We start from the raw sequence: 19,552 nt of genomic DNA, 5'->3' as shown, positions 1-19,552 counted from the left end.
AATGTTGTATACAAGATCTGCTGGTTCAGCTGGCAACTCTATCTGCTTTATATTACACAACCTTCAAAAATCGGAGGTTCATCCACTCATTCTGAGCGTTGGAAGCCATGAGGTCAAATGAAAAAGAAAAAACAGTGAGCACCAATTCACTAAACTATTTCTACGAATAGTTGAACCTGTTGCAGACTTAGTTGTAACGTATGCCTCACAGGGAAAAAGTGTGACTTTGAAGAACAAGCAAACTTAAAGTAGGCTTCAAGGTTTTGGTGGTACAACTCTGGAATGCCATCAACCCTTCAGAGAGGGCTGAACCAATCCACCCCCGTGAATGGAAAGGTCTAAAAACATATCACTAAAGGGAAATCTCTGGAGGATGAGCATCACTGCAAAATAAACCACATCCCACCCAGAGGGACCAGACTGTGGGACATTCAAGAACTACCAGAACCTGAATCATGAACACTACTGAGTCTCTATTCCACTCTGCACTCGCACGCCCTGAGACCACACGATGAAATGTTGGACCTTCAAGAGATGGATTAATAATTAATTCATGAAACCAGGAGTGGAAGCCAAAGACAATAGTTCTTAATTTTAGAACACTGAAGAACCTGGCTGCCCTGACCAACATTTGTAGGAGGATGTCACATTACCAGTAGTGGAAGCCAACAAACTGGGCAGTCACTTACAGGAGGAAACCACCACTAGAACAAGACAATCTCAGCAAGTCCTCACCTTTAGGACACAAACCAGTGGTAGGACTCAGCAGTGCTTAATTTGCAATACGTAAGTGCCAGGGTCCTTCTCTAGAGGCCCCTGCAGCCTGCATCACCCGCTGCCCCTGCCCGCACTACTAATAGCAGTACCAATTGAACTACTAACCATGGCACTCCTACAAGTGTGAAAATGCAGCCTATTCTAGGCCATCCAAAGCTATAACAATGGCGAGAGTGGCAGGTACAGTTCTTCTCTAACGTATATTGTCTTATAAAACCCTGTTGTTGTGCTCATCTCACTAAAGCCAGTGTGCCAAATAAGTGCATGGTGTTGAGCATGGGCTTAAATTAAGCAAGTCTTTACAAGTCTTTACATGTAAGGGAGAACAAAATCACCAGTAGATGATTTGGTAGTAGACAGGCCTTTAAGTCGGCTGAGTCCTGCCGGTGCTCATCAACAGCAGTTCTAAAAAGCAGGCGCTGTTTCGGGTCCCTATCGGAAAACCACACAAAAAGTCACTGATCTATTCACAAATTAATATATTGATCATGTGTTGAAAGACAATATAAAAAATACAGTTGAAATGCAGTAGGTATCAATTAGATACAAAGGTAAACAAATTCATGAACGTAATATGCAAACAGATATATTAAAATAAAAATGTATTAAAATAAGACAAAATGGTTACATATAGGCTAAAAACATCTTATTTTTGAAGCAACATATTGTTGGTTCTAATGTATACAATTAATACAACGCTAGAAAACTACACAAGGGTTGACATGGCGTTTTGGTGACATGTAACTTCGTCACCTTCTTCAGGACAGAGTTTTCTAAAAACAATCTGAATGTCATGATCCATATATTAATTTGGGTATAGATCAGGGACCTTTTGTATGTTTTTCTGGTGCTACACCGTCCCTTTTATGAGAATTAGGGTACCTCCCTCTTTTTCTTAGTTGCGGGTCCCTATTGGTCACTCCGTTTTTGCCCTCGCCATAAGGTTGAAAAACTAAGCGGTACCACTATTCACTGCCATTTATGCACCTTCGGAGATTCGTTTTAGTGTTTTCACAGTCTCATCATTTCAGAATGGAAGCATTTTCAATATTGTATACAATGAAGCCATATTGGTGCATATTTATCATATGCAACTAATAACCATTGACAAAGCCAATAGCCCTGGCTTGTTGTATGTGTGATGTTACTTGTATTATATGTCTTGATGCAATGACAGAAGCAGCAAAATATCAGTGGGGTGGCACACTACGCTTAGGAAAGATTTTTAGTGTAGGTGTTTTTTAACCACGCCCCTTTGAGAGACCCCTCAATTTTTTCATTCCACTTAAAGCCCTGGTTGTAGGAAAAACAGCAAACCATAGAAACAGCACCGGACAGTACCAGAGACTCTAGCCATCACTTGAGAAGCATCCCTAACTACTAGTATCTCTAAGGTAAGAGGTCATCAAAGTGTATGTAGGACTCAATCTTCCACCCTTCAGTGCTCTCAAATGACAACCGCTGTCCCCATGAAGGGTGGACAAACCCTCTTTGACTAGAGTGATACTTGAGCATACACAAGCCAAACCTAAATTTATCCCTGTTTGATATCACCTAATCTGACACACTTGAAGAAAAAGCTTTAAGTATTTTCAAGAATATTGTTTGAATGCTCACAAATAAGTCTCTTTTCTACTAAACCTCATTTAATGTTTCAAGTTTAACTTTTTAGGAAGACATGTAATTGGCCTGCACAGTTAGAATATTCAATAATCACTAATAATCAGAACATGTATTGCCACTAATTAGAAAAGCATTATGAATACAGAGGAGACATTTTTACATAATGAAATTATCTGTAAAACTAGTAATAAAAGTTACTCCCATCCAACTGGCTCAAAAAGTATACCAAAGCAAATAGAAGGAATAGATGAACATAGTAGTACTTATTACTTGAAGAACTTAACTTGCCTTTTGCACATTTTAACCCCCATTACTGTATCCAAACAGTCTAATAAAAGATGATAATGTATATACATTGACACCATCTCATCATAGCCTAACGTGTATATGTAACAACCACATTCACCCCTTTGGGCATCTTGATGCTGTTTATTGTTACCCAACTCAATGGTACTCATGTTATCGACCTCAGAAGCATGAAAGGCTGAGTGGAGCCACTAGGATTCATATCTGTCACCCGAAGGTCAAACACCAATCCATGATGTGGACGCATTAGTCCATTGAACCATAATATCCTGCCCAGTGTAGACAGCTGAGCTCTGGAACCCAGTGGTTAATTTATAAAAGAAATAAGTGAAGGGCCTCTCGTCAGGAGACAGCTTGCACCAGCCCATTTCTCCTGTTAGCACCTCCTAAAACAGAACGTGAAAGAGGGGAGAGGCGAGAGGATGTGGCGAAATGGTCAGAGCTGCTGACTTTGAAGCTGGGAAACGAGGTTCAAGCCTCAGCGTCGGCTCAACATCCTGTGATTCTGAGCAAATCACTAAATCTTCCAGTGTCTACTATAAATGAATGTGAATGTGTCCTTATTTGATGCTCATGAAAAGCACCGGTGTTAATGATGAAGTACCAGTGCTGAGCATGGGAAACCACAGGCTCAAATTAAGCACTGTGAACGCCATTCCTCAAAGGATAAGGACCATCTGTTTTCACCTGAAATTCAAGGAGGGAGTAAGACCTGGCTGTTTCCAAACACATGACCCTCTCTTACCCAGATCACCTAAGATGAGGATAAGACTATCATATCTAACTCCAACCCTCCGCAGCCCTCATGGTTGTAGACAACTCTATATGTTAGTACGTCTTGATCAGAGAACCTTTGAACTCAGACTTCAAACCCACACCGCGTATCATCTTCATAGCTACCTACCTATCCATCCAAAATCACAAGGATATGCAACAAGCAAAGCTGGTCGTTCTGGCTTGAATTTTGGGTAGGGACTAACATTTTAAAAAAGCAGCAGTGAAAGGCACTGTGATTATTCAGTGTAATATTAAAATGGAAAATAGTTGCTCATGCACAGCATTGGAAGCAGTCCATAGGAAGTGGGAAAGACATCAAACAGCCAATAACAAGAGGTGAAAGAGTTATTTACTGCTCTGGTGAAGACAAAGCCCACTCTATGTATATTTTAAAGAATTGGTAGCAAGTTGTAGACGTGAGAAACCGGACCTAAAAAGCAGTATAATCTCGCCTACATCATTCTGCATCACTCCACGCTTCAGTTCAGAAATACGTTTGTTACAACACATTTGGAGCCGAGTTGGTTTCAGCCCCATGAGAACGGAGAGGCGACCTGGGGCCCAGGCCCCAGCCTCTGGCCTCCCTCTACACCCTTTCACATCACACAGTTATGGATACCGCTACTGAGAGGCGGAGAAGTGTGTATGATCTGTAGTCACTTAACAACATATTGCAGCATAATATAACACATCCTACTGCTACAATGCATTGGACAAAGCAACAAGGCATGGAGACAATACCTTACACAACTTCTAGTAATAGTGTACTGTCTAGTTTGCCCTATAACAAGAGATGCCATGAAAGGCACACCTTTATTTGTAATCCTCTACTCTAGGCTGGGCAGAAAAAAACGCCCAGAAGGTTATAAATCCCTACTCTAGCGCGTGCGGCATGTAGCGCCCATAAGGTATCCTAGTTTTGCCCTTGCTCCTGTTCTGTGGTAATCCCAAGGATGTGGTTGCAGGAGCACAACTACCCTACCATAACATAAGCACATCACACAGCCCGTTATCCCTCCTAAGGTGCGATGCTAGTCTGTAGGCAGTCTTGGGCTTCGAGGCACACTGGCCATAACTACCCCCCACCTACCACTAACCCGCTAGCGCTGTGCCATAATATGGCCCGGAAATGAATGAGCCGATTGTGTCGATGTAATACTAAGATCGCTTAATACAATAAAGTAAGTATTGAATATTGATCAGGCGGTGTATGTGCCTCCTCTGTGCTCGGCCCCCTGGCGGTTCCCTACTCACCACAAACCCACGCGCCAAAGTCCAATTCACTCCCTTAACAGGCGACTTGGCATGCCGGTTTTACTATATCGAACCTCTGTAATACAATGTACTGGTGTGTGGTGTCCATTACTACAACCCTGAATACCGGGCCTAAAAAACAGCACAATCTCCGCGTGGGTGTCGGGTGGTACCGTCTCCATAGCACCCCGCACCTCACCCCCTCCACCAAATCCCCGCTTCTTGCCTTCCAGTAATAAATACATGTGTTAACTGAGGCGATCTCGTGTCTCTTGTTGGCGCTATAAAGGAGCAGAACGTCAGTTTATAAAAAAAAGCCTATTAAATCAATTTTGCAAAGGCGGGAGGGGGGGGGGGGGGATTAGGGGTGCTACCCCGGCACCCTATAGCTGGTAACACCGTCCAGTCCCGGATCCCAGCCCGTCATAATGTAAGCGAGGGGGTGTGCAGACGCGCTGTTCAGCACCCATGATATAAAACACAAGAGACACCCGTCATCTCACGCTCTGTGTCGCTCAGATCTCAAACCCTCGTGATACTCGGTACTACCGTAACCCCCACTCCTTCATCCCCCATTCACACCCTGCAGTCATTTTCCTGCTTCCATTGAATTTTCCCCTCTCGCTTTGCGCTGTCTCCTCTTCCTTTCGGAGTCTCTCCCCTCCGCCTCTTTTCCTCACCTCTTGCCACGCTGAGATCCTGCGGACACACGGGTCCATAATCCTTAATTCGAGCCTGGGCACCGTGCGCTGCCCGACAATACGGCCACTTTCGTTCGTACCCTGTAGTAGGCACGTTTGCGTAGGCGTTGTGCTTTTAAAAATATATAACCTGATACATTTTCATAAATGTTCACCTGTGGACCACCTACGGGCTCCCCCTCCTATAATCACATCCATGCAGTATCTTCATTCCTTGTCTGTGTGGACTCCCCGGGAGGGCTGCCCCTGCCATGCGCACCCACACCTCCGTATACCACCCCTTGTTGGTCCGCAGTTACAGGCTGGTCTAGCCTGCCCCAGCCCCTGGCTAGCCGCCTGTTGTCACTCACCGAATACCGGTACTTACAGGAGCATGCGGAGCCTCTCTGAGCATCCCTGGGGTGTCTGGCGGAGGGGCTGGGGGATCCGGGCCCCTGCCGCGAGCCCACATCCAGAGGGAGATCAGGAGGCAAAGCGGGGAAATCCAGCTGTTCCCCCGAGCGACGAACAGGTCTTTGATACAGAAATCCACAGAGGCGGCTGTCAGGACCACCAGAGCTCAAGATGCGCCGGGGAGAGCTGCGGCTAGCAGGCTCGCCCCGCCCCTTCCGAGCCCGCAGCCAGAGCCACGCCCCTGGGCGGGGCTGGAGAGGTGATGGGAGGAGCAGAGTGGTGAGAGGGCGGGGAGAAATGTGCCCGTGGGTGGGATGTGTAAGTGAGAGACAAACAAGAGCATGGTTGTGAGAGATGATGGAGTGCGAGAGAGGAGGATCGGGACTTTGAGAGAAACACGACGAGGGACATAAGTAGATGACAAGAAATATAAGAGGACGGCCGCCAACGGAAGAGGAGAAAGGAGCAGGGCCGAGAGAGAGGCAGGGCAGTTGGAGAATGAGGACGAGTGAGGCCGAGCCGGGTTGTGAGAGTTTGGTGAAGCTGCTTGTGGGACGATTAGGAGGAAGGTGTAAGAACGGAGTAAGGCAGTGGAGGGCACTGAGCCGAATTAGAAGTAGGCCCACGAGAATGAGGGGCAGTTGGACTGTGAGACTTGAATGTAAGCAAGAGGTGTATGGATGAGAGAAGGAAAGACATCATGACTGTCTGTGCCTGTTTGTGAGAGAGGCGAGGGGCAGACTTCTGAGAAAAAGCAGAGAGAAGAACAGGGCTGTGAGAGAAAGAGCAGGATGTGGCACAAGGAAGGTGAGATCTGTCTAACGAAGGGGCCGAAGTAAGGCTGACAGAGACAGACGGGAGGAAAGAACAGTTGTGACTTGCCTTGGTTGCTAGGCATCCTTCCCAGAGTTCCGGGTCCCTGCTGCTCAGCCAGTGTGAGGTCATTAGAATGTTGAGACTGTATGCTGCTCAGCCAGTGTGAGGTCATTCGAGTGCTGAGAGTGTTTGTGATTGGACGAGTGTCAGTTGAAGGAATGATGCTGCACCTTGTGGGACATCATCTGTAACACAGAACAAGTTTAATAAACCTTCATCTCTAGTCCATATGACTTGGCTACGCACCATCATTTATTCATTGTAAAACTGGCGATGAGCTGAAAATAAACTATGCGTGAACAAGAAATTAAGAAGAAATGAAACCAAGAAGAAATTAGAGGAATTGCAGTAGAAACTTGAGGACTTCAAAGAAGAAGAGATTGAAGCCTGCATAGAAGAATTATGCCTGGTAGCCCCACCAGTGTCTATTCACATCAGACAGCGCCAGAGGCGCAACTAGAGTCAAATTTCAGGGGGGGCTAAGAAAAAATTTCGGGGGGGGGGGGGGCTGAATCTTAGGCAATCGGCAAATTCGAGCCGCAGGGGTTCTTCGAAGGGGTGAAACATCATCAAAGCCCCATTAACATGCACAAGGTCTTTTAAAGACCTGTGAAGTGCTCAGGTGCGGCTGTGAGCGGGCCCAGGAAGTGTCTCATCCCGGGCTGCCACACACGAGGGGGGGCTAAAGCCCTTTGAGGCCAATGGGTGTTGAGCGCCTGGACAGCGCCCTGACCGGGGTAAATCCACAGGTCAGCATTAAGCACGCAGCAGAGGAGAGTGCTGCAACACAGTTTACAGGCAGCGTTACATGAGAATGAACTTGTGGTGAACTGGCAGCCTTTATGATAAAGGAATTGGCAGCGTTTGTTTTGAAGTAAACTGGCTGATCTGGCAGTGTTTAAATTGCTAACAGGACATTAGCAGTCCAAGTGGTGTCATTTGCACAGGATGTATATCATGCAGAAGCTGACTGCTGGCCCAGGATTTCATCACAGAGTATGGGCAGCACATTTAATCAAGTGGCTACGGGGCACTCAGTCACTTACAAGTGAGCAACGTCCATTGGACTCAAAGGGCTTCAGCCCCCGTCGTGTGTGGCAGCCCGGGATGAGACAGCTTCCCGGGCACACACACCGCTGCACCCGAGTACTTCAGAGGTCTTTAAAATACCTTTTCCTTGTTAATGAGGCTTTGATGTTTTTCACCCCTTCTTAGAGCCCCTGCAGCTCCACTCTTCCTTTTGCTTGAAGAATCAGCCCCCAGAAATGTTTTCTTAGTACCCCCCACCCTAAATTTGGCTCTAGTCGAGCCTCTGGTCACTTACATCAGGAGACTGAAAGGGTGTGCACAGCTCCGTGTTGTTGTGCGTGCAAACTAAAGGAAAATAAACAGAAGTGATCGGAGGCACTGATCAGGCCTTCGGTCAATGCAGCAAGTGGAGGATGTCAGAAGCATTTTTTTGCCTTGCGTAATATTGCAAGGCGGTGTGGTGTTCACAAAAGTTTGGGCTTTGCAGCATTGTTTTAATTCAAATTTGTTGACTTCAGTTGCGGGAGCTGGCGTTGTGGCAACGTCATATGTGGAAGGTTTCACCAGCTACGTCAACGTGTCAAAGGCACAGATTGGCCACTGTTGCAGTGGAGTAACAAAACTTGAGGGGGGCCCCCCTGCAAGATATTTGGAGGGTGCCTCCTCCCCGCAATGGCGGCTGGCGATATTTGAAAGTGGTGAGGCGTAAAATTTGTTTTGTAATGCACCATGACGAGTGAGCGAAGCAAGCGAGCCAAGCAAGCGAACCGGAACAACCTAAGGGGAGTCTGGGGGGTTCTCCCCCCAAGAAAATTTAAAAAAAAGAGTGGGCAAATGGTGCATTTTCAAGCAAATTTGAGAAAGCAAGGTTAATAAAGGAATTGGGAAAGTGCAGTTATTACATTAATAAAGAGATAGCATATAATAACATAGGTAGCTGCTTATTCAGTAAAACCACAGCGCTTCATAACAGACTTCGAGATACAATGCTGAGTCTTCAAAGATTTTTTTTATTTAACAAACAACCAACTGAACAGGTCACAAACTAGTAGCATTCAAGAAGAAATTTTAGGATTTATGTATTGCCTGTCTGGTGACGATGGTGATATGATATTCTACCTGGCAAATACCATGCCTTGGGGGGGGGGGGGGGGGGGGTAGAATAAGAGAAGGTATGCACATTGTGGACTCGTTTAGTTCACCATTCAAAAGACCACAGCAGGAGTACACATCCAGACCAGAAATATAAAAGCGTACAAAAATGATGCAACAAATTGAACATCTAAGCATTGAAACCATTATTGTGTTTTTTTTTTACTTTTGGGATTGTAATTATTGTGACAGCAGGCTACGCATACGTTAATGTACCATCAGTCTTCACCTTTACTTCACTTTGAAATATATAACGCCTTAGCAGTCGCCTTAGCCTATACTACAACTACAGCGTATACATTACACACAGCAGTATTAAACAGAATTGTATGAGAGAAGGGCTATGGATAGATAAGGGGCAATGTTGGAGTATCATTGTGGTAGTGGGGGGAATCTGTGGAGAACGTTTTTTTGGGGGCGGACCATGGGAGGGGAGGGTGCCAACAAACAATATTGCCCCAGGGCCATCAGTGCTAAAGCAGGCACTCTCTCTGATCTTGTCTCGTCACTCATGCCCAATGCCCAGTTGATTCATACCAGAAAAATCTAAAATCCCTTCATAAAGCACCAAGCTGGCTTGAAATTTTACAGTAACTTTATAGGTTTAAATGATAGTGGCAAATGCACTGTAGTGCATCATAAAATTCTATTAGTTATTACCATGCAGAGGTCTGTGTGTAACTAGAGAGCCACAGAATTACATGTTGGTGCAGCAGAGAATAGGTACTTGTGTATTTCTAGTGCCACAAGGTTAGTCTGTGACAGAAAGCACTGAGATGTGGCAACGTCATATGAGAAAGGTTTGACCAGCTACGTCAACGCGTCATAGGCACAGATTGGCCACTTCTGCAGTGGCGTAATGAAACTTGAGGGGGCCCCCCTGCAAGGTACGTGGAGGGGGCCTTCTCCCCACAATGGCAGCTGGCGACATTTGAAACTGGTCAGGCGTAAAATTTGTTTTGTAATGTACCAGGGCGAGCCAGCGAAGCGAGCGAGCCCAAACAACCTAAGGCGAGTCTGGGGGGGGGGGGGGGGGGGGGTTCTCCCCCCAAGAACATTTTGAAAAAAGAGTGGGCAAATGATGCATTTTCAAGCAAATTTGAGAAAGCAAGGTTAATAAAGGAATTGTGAAAGTGCATTTTTTACATTAATAAAGAGATAGCAATATATTATAACATAGGTAGCTGCTTATTCAGTATATCCACAGCGCTTCATAACGGAATTCGAGATACAATGCTGAGTCCTCAAAGATTTTTTTTATTTAACAAACAACCAACTTAACAGGTCACAAACTAGTAGCATCCAAGAAGAAGTTTTAGGATTAGGGTATTGCCTGCCTGGTGATGATGGTGATATGATATTCTACTTGGTAAATCCCATGCCATGGGGGGGGGGGGGGTAGAATAAGAGAAGATATGCACATTGTGGACTCGTTTAGTTCACCATTCAAAAGACCACAGCAGGAGTACACATCTAGACCAGAAATAGGGTTTTTGGGGGTGGACCATGGGAGGGGAGGGTGCCAACAAACAATATTGCCCCAGGACCATCAGTGCTAAAGCAGGCACTCTCTCTGATCTTGTCTCGTCACTCATGCCCAATGCCCAGTTGATTCATACCAGAAAAATCTAAAATCCTTTCATAAAGCACCAAGCTGGCTTGAAATTTTACAGTAACTGTATAGGTAGAAAAAATGTCTATCTAAACCTTTCCATTGATCTAATGTTACAATTGGATTTCATAACTTTCGCTTCGCTTGCTTCACATGTGGATTTGTGAAAGCTGCAGTTAAAATCAACAAGCATTTGCAATGCAATAGGACTCGCATTTGCAAGAGTTAGAGCTATTGGCGTTGTAAATTACAAAGTCTTTCATCTATGTGTTTTGGCACGGAGCATGATGGGTGCATGTAAGGTTGTGAATAAGTCAGTTACCTATAAAATAGTTTACTTATAAACAACCAGTTAGGGTGAAGCAGCCAGTGTTAACGGCCATATGTCAATGTGTCTGGAAGAATAGTTAACCATGTGTTAGATGTTAATGGTAGACTGATAGATGATAGGCCTGGTTGGGGGAGATAATCATACCTGCAACTGCAGCGTAAGAGCCTTATTTGTGCTAATATACTTAGCGAAAAACCAATGTTGAGAGCAACAGAAATTACACAAATTCACGTATGTGCACTTGGATTACCTGACAGCAATTTCATTATTGGTAATTCCAATCAACAAGCACTGTATTTCCCAATACATGCAAATATGAAACATGTATTTAAAAAACTTTGGGCCTTCACAGATTTTTTACATTTACAATCCCCTCAAAACATAAGAGACTTTTAATTGTGAACCTTCGATGTGCCTTACAGTTCCATATTCGAGCTATGAAGCCCCATACAGTGTGGAGGACCTTTCTGAATCAGGCCCAGATTTCTAATACTGGCTTCAGCCTGCCACCCTTTCTGCACCCAGGATGTGATGTTATGACCAGAGCTGCCTATTTAGGAACTGGGGAACCAGGTTTAATTCTTACTTGAATTGTCTGCATTTCTGGGCATATCAGTTAATTTCACATGTGTCTATAAAAAATAAATGTGACCTTGTGTAATGTAACTGGTGCTCATAAAGCGCTCTATTATTTTGGGTCCAGTTTGCGGTATATAAAAACTGCAAAAATAGGTTGATAACAAAGACTTAACATAATGAATGACAAATAGATACTCATTCAGTGGCCGATTTTTACAAAGCGAAATCAGAAAATATTGATAAATCATAGCTACCCCACTTAAATGGTGTGATCTTAGGCAAAACATTAATTTTACCAAAACTCAATTTTCTTCATTATCACGTATGCATGCACTTTTAAATACGTGAGATCAGAATATCAGTTGTTCAAAAAGTGTGGCTAAAAAGCCAAAATATTATGAAAGCTTTACCGTTAGGTAGCTCCACATAAAATAACTTGCAACTTAAATGTTTTTTTTTTAAATGATAGTGGCAAATGCAGTGTAGTGCATCATAAAATTCTATTAGTTAATACACTGCAGGGGTCTGTGTGTAACTAGAGAGCCACAGAACTACATGTTAGTGCAGCGGAGAATAGTTACTTGTGTATTTCTAGTGCCACAAGGTTAGTCTGTGACAGAAAGCACTGAGATGTGGCAACGTCATATGAGGAAGGTTTGACCAGCTACGTCAACGCGTTGTAGGCACAGATTGGCCACTGCTGCAGTGGCGTAATGAAACTTGAGGGGGCCCCCCTGCAAGGTACATGGAGGGGGCCTCCTCCCCGCAATGGCGGCTGGCGACATTTGAAAGTGGTGGGGCGTAAAATTTGTATTGTAATGCACCACGGCGAGCGAGCGAAGCGAGCAAGCCCAAACAACCTAAGGGGTGTCTGGGGGGGGGGGGGGTTCTCCCCCCCAAGAAAATGTTGAAAAAAGAGTGGGCAAATGGTGCATTTTCAAGCAAATTTGAGAAAGCAAGAAGGTTAATAAAGCAATTGCGAACGTGCAGTTATTACATTAATAAAGAGATAACATAGGTAGCTGCTTAGTCATTATAACCACAGCGCTTCCTAACAGACTTTGAGATACAATGCTGAGTCCTCATATATTTTATTTATTTAACAAACAACCAACTAAACAGGTCACAAACTAGTAGCATTCAAGAAGAAGTTTTAGGATTAGGGTATTGCCTGCCTGGTGATGATGGTGATATGATATTCTACCTGGCACATCCCATGCTATGGGGGGTGGAATAAGAGAAGATATGCACTTTGTGGACTCATTTAGTTCACAATTCAAAAGATCACAGCAGGAGTACACATCCAGACCAGAAATATAAAAGCGTACAAAAATGATGCAACAACTTGAACATCTAAGCATTGAAATCATTATTGTGGGCTTTTAGACTTTGGGGATTGTAATTATTGTGACAGCACGGTAACCATATGTTAATGTTCCATCGGTTCCATCGGAAAAATGGATTGGATTCGGGGACATGGCACGCATGATTTGATCTAAACCATCCGAAAATGGAATTAGCAGGGAAGATTAAGAAAAAAGAAAACAAATTGTTGGACCACAAAATTATGAGCTCTCTGATGAAAGCAAGATATCGTCCTCAATAACTATGTCTGGGTCATTGAGAAACGTGCAACATAAAATCAGCAGCCTTGATAGATTTCAGGCCTTTAACTAGGGGTAATCATCAAATCAAGCGATCTTTCAACCCTTACAAATACGTCTCCTCATGCTCCCAGAGGATACCCTTGTTCACACAATAAGGAAGCAAGCTTTGTTTCTGTTGAGGTCCTTAGGAAGGTGGTACAAACCCACCGAAACGCGCGTCGACCTGGCGTGATAGTTCACATGACAACCTGTGATTCCTTAGCCACAGAAAAAAGAGAGTGTATCGAATGAGAAGGAATGTATGTGTTAGTGTATGTGTGAAGATATGTGTGAGTATGTTTAGATGTGTGCTCTGTAGGGTGTCCTTTGTTATTGAATTTGTATATGCAATTTGAATAGTTTATATATGATGATTTAAATTTTACTATTTATTGAAAAGACTGAAAAATAATACAATGAACTCAAAAAATGTATAAAATAAATTTTGATATAAATGAAAAAAACAAATACATCGATATAAATATCATTAAAAGTGTTATTACCATGTTTTGAAGGACTTTTGAAAAAGTATATAAACTATGTGATAAGAAGAGAAGTATTTAGGCCATGAGGGAATCCCTTTTCTTGTTGTAGTGTTGTTTTCCTCTCTATTCCCTGGCTAAAAGTATTCAAGAGGGGGTCCCCTATATATGTTAATAAGTCAGTTACCTATAAAATAGTTTACTTATAAACAACCAGTTAGGGTGAAGCAGCCAGTTTTTAAGGCTATATATCACTGTGTCTGTAAGAATAGTTAACCATGTGTTAGATGTTAATGGTAGACTGATAGATGATCGGCTTAGTTGGGGAAGATATTCATACCTGCAACTGCAGCATAAGAGCCTTATTTGTGCTAATATACTTAGTGAAAAAACAATGTTGAGAGCAACAGAAATTACACAAATTCATGTATATAAAAACACTCACTGCACAGCTCACTTGTTAACTATTTGCACTACCACTCAAAAAGAACGTCTTTGCCATCACAAACCTTTGAGCAATTAATGCCAGTACACATACTAACTCCCAAACATCCTTTTCATTTGCAGATGTTTCCCTTTACATTTGAAGATTAACTAGTAGGCCCCATTTGCAATTCTTTCAGGCAGAATTTAGGCACACTGTCTGCCAGGATTTGGGGTTACAGCACAGGAGACGTACTCAATGACACTTCAGTTAAAGCACTTAATATAAACTAGTTGAATGAAACGTCACCCTGCTGCTACTAGAGAGGAAATCGAGGTTACAGGAGAGAGGACAGGCATAACAGCCAGTTTTCAGCTAGCAAAACAGTAGACATTGGTATATTTACAAAAGCAACAGGGTAATTTCAGAGACAGAGAAGCCAATATATTTCTACTTAGGGTCTGATTCTGATGCGGTTAGGAAAGCATTCCCACCTAGGGTCTGATTCTGATGCGGTTAGTTAGGCCTTCTAACAGCATTTGCTCCTTCCAAATCGGATCGGGAACGTGTCTTCCCATCCGAGGGCCCAATTATGATGCGGTTAGGAACATATGCTCCCATTGAAGTCAATGGGAGTCCAACCAAATCGTATCGGCAAGCATCCGGATGCATCGTACTTCGTCGGTCGAACTCTCCCGATCCAAGCGGGTCGGAAACCATTTCCAAACCGATTCGGTCGGGAAGCTTTCCAACCCGCATCAGAATCGGGCCCAAAATTTAGACGCCAGTGTGTTTAAAGAGACAGAAGTATATGTCCAGAAACTATAGGCACCACTAAATATTCAGAGGCAACTGGCACTGGTATTTTACAGAGACAATAGATACCAGTGCATATCTATAGAAACAATAGACATCAGCATATTTATAGAGACAAAATACACATGCATATTTACGGAGATTACAGACATTAATGCACATCTAGAGAGACAATAAACACCTGTATATTTACAGAGGCAATAGTCACTGGTATATTTAGAGAGACAATTGACAACAGTATGTTTACAGAAACTACAGAAAACCGTGTGTATCTACAGAAACAATAGATTCCAGCATATATACAGAAACAGTAGACAACAGTGTATTTACAAAAACAATAAACGCCAGTATATTTACATAAACCAAAGACACAAGTGTGCTTCTAAGAGAAACCACAGACACCAATATACTCACAAAAACTATAGAAACCAGTGCGTATCTACAAACTAATAGATAGGGGTATGTTTACAGAAAAAGCAGACAACAGTTTGCAATAGACAGAGACAATAGACAAGAGTATACTTACCAAGACTACAAACACCAGTACACATCTAATAGAAACAATAACACCAGGATATTTACATAGTGTATAGCAACCAGTGCACATCTACACAAAGAAGAGACATAAGTATAGTATACTTACAGAAGCAATAGACTCCTCTATATAATAACAAAGACTACAGTCAAGAGTACGGTTCCACAGAGACAATGGACAGCAGTATATTTATACAGACATCGATCAGCAGTATATTTATAGAGACGACAGACACTAGTGCACAACTAACCGAGACAACAGACACCAATATACTTACAGAAACTATAGAAAGTAGTGCGTTTCTACAGAAACAATAGATCCGATACATTTACAGAAACAGTAGACAACAGTGTATTTACAGAGACTGATTCGAGTATACTTACCAAGACTACAAATGAGGCCAAGGGCAGTGGGGGAAAGGAAGAGAGGAAGGGGGGTTTAGGGAGGAAAAGTGAAGCAGACACTCCGACACTTTAGGAGGACTAAAAGCACTCACCCGTCACTAGTAGTCATGTTGCCAGGTGTCGGTGTCTCATAAGAACAGTCCATGGTGCTTCCTTTCAATGAGGCCATGCTGCAACTCCTGAAATCGCTCCTCAATTATAGCTCTAACCAGAATACACGAGGCACAGAAGCATGCGCCATGTAACTGTTTAAACCACATGACTGCTCTAAGGTCAGGCCATTTTCCAAATGCTGCAACCCCTCCCGTTCCAAGACGTCACAAGCTCTCCAGCCCGAGCACTGTGTTGAGGGGGCCCCCTGAAGCTTAGGGCTCCCCAGCATTGTGGGGGCTGCAGGGCCTGTGTTACACCCCTGCACTGCTGGTTAAAGTGGGATCCTAGCAATGTCATTACTGGAACGCTGATCTACTGAAGTGCATGTGCAGGAGTTTACGCACAAGTCATGAGGGCAGCGCAAGGTCAACACGATGATTTCACATGCATAGCCGCATCGCCCACCATATTTGTGTGGTATTCATGTATATTTATCTATTTTGCTTCCATGTTTATTTGTCACTGTTCTCTTTGTACTAAACTGTGTTTGGAACCCATGGTTGTGAGTGCTCTTCTAGTTCTAGAGCATGTGGGCTTGATCATTTGGCTGCCGCTCTGGACTGGATGAGAGCTCATCGTCGTGGCCCAAAGAATAAACTTCAAAGGAAACTTACCTTTTCCCAAAAGTGTTGGCATCACAGTCTTCTGCGTCTGGAACCTGCTTTACCCTATTCCACATTCTTTGGTACCAGGAGTGGGGTGTGATTTTTTTGGATCAACTCCAGACCCACCAACCATAATTTTCCTTGGCAGCAATTGATCCAGAGTCCTGTGCCAGCTGTTGGAAGGACTTCGAAGGGAAAGGAGTGTGCAAGCTGTTAAACACTGCGGTGTTCTCCTGTCTCTGGGCTTGTTTACTTTGTGCACTTATTTGCGACAGGGGTCCGTTTAATTCAGCGCAAGGCTCAAGCTGAAGTCCCTGTGTGAGTATACACTGAGTCATGTGTTCGCTCTTCAAAGGAAGATTCTTCAGGGCGAGCGCATCACAGTCGGACGTCTTCGTGTGTCAGCGCCGATGGATTTCCAAGCCCCATTGCCGCCCATAGGGCACGCACGCTGGGTGATGTCAGCTTGTCACGCCGGTGTGCGACCGTTTTGAAAGTGTTAAAAGGGGTTTCTGCCGCACTGCCTACGGATCGAGAAGTGGGGCTGCTCCTTGCAATGTTGTGATCTCCTGAGGTGTTAACTTTTGTCAAGTTGACAAACAGATGTTTTTTGTTTGGTAAAAGCGCTTTCACTTTAATGTTGGCCGCAAACCTTTCTTTAGGAATCACTGACAAAATATCAAAGGTCACAATATCGACCTACAAAAATATCGCAGCAAAAATATCAAAGTCAAGCATATCGACATCCCATCAACATTATGGTAAGTACAAAAATATCAACAGAAAAAAATATTGATGTCAAAAATATTGTTAAAAATATCGTTTTTGTATTTAAGTTAAACAAATATTGTAAAATAAAGTAAATAATACATAGAATTAAAATGAACATAGGTAAAAATATTTAAAAATGCTTAAAAAATTATAAGTAATATATATATTTAAAAAATTCATTAAATATATACATATCATATAATATATATATATATATATATATATATATATATATATATATATATATATTTATATATATATATATATATATATATATATACAAATACTTACTTATTAATGTTTCAATATTTATTTTAATAACTTATACATTGTTTACTTTTTTATATAAATTATAAATACATCTATACATATAAAATAATAATATAAATAAAAATGTAATAAATATATGTAACAAATTCAAAAAATTAAAATTATTTTTAATCTTTTTAAAATTAATTATACACTATATTACCTAAAATAATAAAAAAAATATTAGGTAGCGGAGGAAATAAAATTACTATTCCAACTCCAGTGACTGCAACAGTATGGAATGTGTTGGATAATGTAGGGGTAAAAATTACCATTCCCACTCTAGTGAGTGCAACAGTAGGAGATTGTTGGATAGCATAGGGGTAAAAATTACTATTTCCACTCCAGTGAGTGCAAAAGTAGGGAAAGTGTTGGATGGCGTAAGGGTAAAAATGACTATTCCCACTCCAGTGAGTGCAACAGTAGGGAAATTGTTGGATAGCGGAGGGGTAAAAATTACTATTCCACTCCAGTGGGTGCAACAGTAGGGAAAGTGTAGGATAGCATAGGAGTTAAATAACACACTTCCCTAAAAATATTTTTTATAAAATAAATAATATATTAATAATTATTTAACAAAAAATTATTAATAGATACCTACTAAATTAAATTAATATTTTCTTAAATAACATTAAATTACTTCCCACCCGATTCCCCTATAAACACACAATGCATTACACATAAAAAAGAACACAATTAATGTAATTATCAATTAAACTATTAATAAAAGTAAATTACAAATTAATAACAATAATTTAATTAACAATAACAAAAAATTTAAATGATTTAAAAATTTATTATAATTAATATCATTTAAAATTAACCAATTAATAAAACACAATTACCAATTATTAATGAATTAACAATACATTAATAACCAATAACAATATTTAAAAACATAATCATTAATTAATTATCTTTAAATTACTTTCCACCCTATTCCACTATAAACACACAACCTGATACACATTAAAAATAACATAATTAATTTAATTATCAATTAATAAAAATAGGTACCAAATAATAATTAATTTTCAATGCATTAATTAACAATAACAATAAATAAAAATTTAGATTTATTAATTATGATTAATATAATTATAAATTAACCAATTAATAAAACGAATTACCAAGTAATAATTAATTAACAATTAATTAACAATCAATAACAATAAATACAAACACCTTAATTATTTATAATTAAATTACTTCCCACCCTATTCCCCTATAAACCCACAACCTGCTCTGATACTAAAATGCAAAATTTATTAAAACATGTTTTACTCTTTTCTGAACATTTAATACATACATTTAAAATTATTGAAAACTCATTTAAAGAAAAGTTAAACGTACATATAAAATACTTACTAAAATATATAACAGTAAAAAAAATTAGATAATATTTACAACTATATTTTTGCTAATGATATTATTTACTTCGATTTTACTTACTTCGATATTAAATAAATCGATATTACTTACCTTGCAGTCGATATTCATGTCAACGATATTCTTGACTTCGATATTCTGTCCCTACGATAATAAAAACTCGATATTAGTGTAGGTCGATATTAAAATTTCAATATTTTGACTACTCCCCTTTCTTTAGATGCGGTATGTGTAAAGAAAGGGGCGCTGCCTAGAGGAATGTGAAAGCACCGCATGGGCGCTACTAAACAGAATAAATAAGTAAGCTTAACCGCTAAATGCGGACCACATTGTTAAAATAAATAATTAAAAACACACGGCCACTTTGGTTAAAGTCGACCGCCATTAGTAAAAATTAAAATAAAAGAAGGTGGCATGCTGCGAGGTAGTGCGTGAAACAGGGTAAGAGCAATAAATAAAATAGTGCTCATCGACTTCTAAAGCAGACCATGTAAAAACACTGGTAAAATGTCCAGTTATTATGGGAGGCAACAAATGCAGACAAGGTGGTACCAAGGAGAGTCTAACAAGCCTAATAACAACTCGGAAGCCAGCGTGTATGAAAGACA

General features: G+C 41.4%; 1 protein-coding gene across 1 annotated transcript in view; it reads right to left on the bottom strand.

The window, feature by feature from the left end:
• PPP1R16B (protein phosphatase 1 regulatory subunit 16B) overlaps positions 1–6,006 on the bottom strand; it is a 397,098-nt gene extending 391,092 nt beyond the window's left edge. Inside the window, exon 1 of the mRNA XM_086932266.1 lies at positions 5,806–6,006. The gene's annotated coding sequence lies outside the window, so the exon portion shown is untranslated. The remainder of the gene's footprint in view (positions 1–5,805) is intronic.
• Between the last annotated feature and the right edge of the window lie 13,546 nt (positions 6,007–19,552).

The sequence above is a fragment of the Lissotriton vulgaris genome, chromosome 7, assembly GCF_964263255.1.
Source record: "Lissotriton vulgaris chromosome 7, aLisVul1.2, whole genome shotgun sequence".
Lineage (NCBI taxonomy): Eukaryota > Metazoa > Chordata > Amphibia > Caudata > Salamandridae > Lissotriton > Lissotriton vulgaris.
This window is presented reverse-complemented; position numbering and strand designations above follow the sequence as displayed.